Raw genomic sequence first — 1,994 nt, 5'->3', positions numbered from 1 at the left:
TTGGCGGGCCCGCTTCGGGCTCGCGGGCCGGCGGCGGCGCGGGGGCGACGTGGCGGGCGCCGAATGGCTGAGGGAGGTGGCAGGGATGACGTGGCCTCCTCTGATTGGTCGGGGTGAGGTGGATGGGCGGTGGACATGTCCGGCGTGGGGTTGGCCGTGTCCAGCGGCGCGAGGAAGAGGAAGGCTAGGGTTAGACCGAGAATTTCGGAGGGGGAGGTGTATTTATAGGTAGATGGAGCTAGGAGAGTCCAAATGAGGAGCGGTTTTCGGCCACGCGATCGTGATCGAACAGCGGAGAGCATAGAGGGGAGTTTGCTGGGTTTTTGGCCACTTTGGAAGGGGTGTTGGGCTGCAAAGAGAAAGGGGGTTTACGGTTACCCGGTTAACCGTTGGAGTACCAAACGACCTCCAAATGACACGAAACTTGACAGGCGGTCTACCGGTGCTATACCAAGGCCACTTGGCAAGCCTCGGTCCATTCCGAGAATGTTTAACACCCACTCACGAAAAGAGAGAAGAGGGGGACGCCGGAGGACATAGGAGTGCCGGAATGCAAAATGAACAACGGGGAAAATGCTCGAATGCATGAGACGAACACGTATGCAATGCAATGCACATGATGACATGATGCAAATGATGACATGATAAAATGCAACACGCAAGCAAATGACATGGCAACGACGGCGAATAACTGGCGGACACCTGGCGCAATGAATCCGGGGCGTTGCAGATCAGTCCTACGTTGGTCTTGAGATCGACAATGGATGGCCCTTCCTAGAGAATTACTTGTGGTTCAAAGCAAGCGTTTCCAACATCGAGGATTGGTTGAGTTGAAGTTCATTTAATTGCTTGTTATTTGTTGTGTGATGAAAACTTTAGTATTTATAATGTATCCTCGTTGTCGATGTGGGTTGATGACCTGTTGTATGTAATAAAATGACATGCCTGTGATAAACTTACTAAATTTATGAATGGCTTTCGAGTCGCTTCTCTGAGTGAGTGCTGTGATGAGGCAAAAAAAAATATTTTCTGAATACATAATTGTACGTGCATTGCAATAGGTTATCGGATGAGGCCAATCAAGGATAGTAGTACACTATTTGTACTAGCTTCACATGCTTCGCGCGTCGGGCGGGTGTTTTTACTATAGCCATATGTTAATGTGTTTGTTGTACGTAACCAGCACCTCGAATCCTCAATACTACTACTATATAAGTAGTAGGAGTAGTAGGGTGGCATGGGCTAGAACAAGCATTCACGTCCAGGAGTACGGCACACGCCACCAGCACGACTTCCATCTGACACCATATTTCTTGGAGTCTGTGCTAGAGTAATCTCTTCAACCTCGTCGTTTCTCTAACTCAGCCGCCGTGCGGCGGGTGAGGTGGGGGTTTGCCGATAGTCGGTTTCCTCAACTACAGTCCCACTTGTAAGGCCAACTCCAACGCACGACCCCAAACGGACCTCTGTTTTGCCTGGATTCTGTCTGTTTGGGTAGGGCAATGGGGTCGTGTCTGTGCCATTTCTCGGATGTGGTGGTCGTGCGCCGAATGCGCGGATGCATCCCGGCCGTGTACATTTTTCTTTGCAAACACATATCTTTTTTTCATCATTGATTTTTTGTTACATGGAAATACATCACAAAAATTTGACTAGAAAAGCAAGATCAAAGAAAACAAGAACCACAAGAATACATTTTAGAAGATATCCAACTTCCAAAACTGCTCCTGTAAGTTGGATTAGTGCCTTCTCGATGCATTCATTGTTGATATGCGGAGGCTCGATCTTGCGTGCTTCTTTCTTCTTCGAGTGTAAAGAAGTAGACGTTGCTTCCTCGCGTCTACTCTCATGTCTAGCCTCTATTCTATCAACAAGTGCACTAATCTCATCTCTAGCCTCTATGCTAGTTACAAGTGCTAGAACATCTACTAAATTGCGCTCTATCAATATATAGATGTACTCTTCTTCCCAATACCAAAACTTTCATCCATTCT

The sequence above is a fragment of the Triticum dicoccoides genome, chromosome 4B (genome assembly GCF_002162155.2).
Source record: "Triticum dicoccoides isolate Atlit2015 ecotype Zavitan chromosome 4B, WEW_v2.0, whole genome shotgun sequence".
Lineage (NCBI taxonomy): Eukaryota > Viridiplantae > Streptophyta > Magnoliopsida > Poales > Poaceae > Triticum > Triticum dicoccoides.
Note: the sequence above shows the minus strand (reverse complement) of the source record.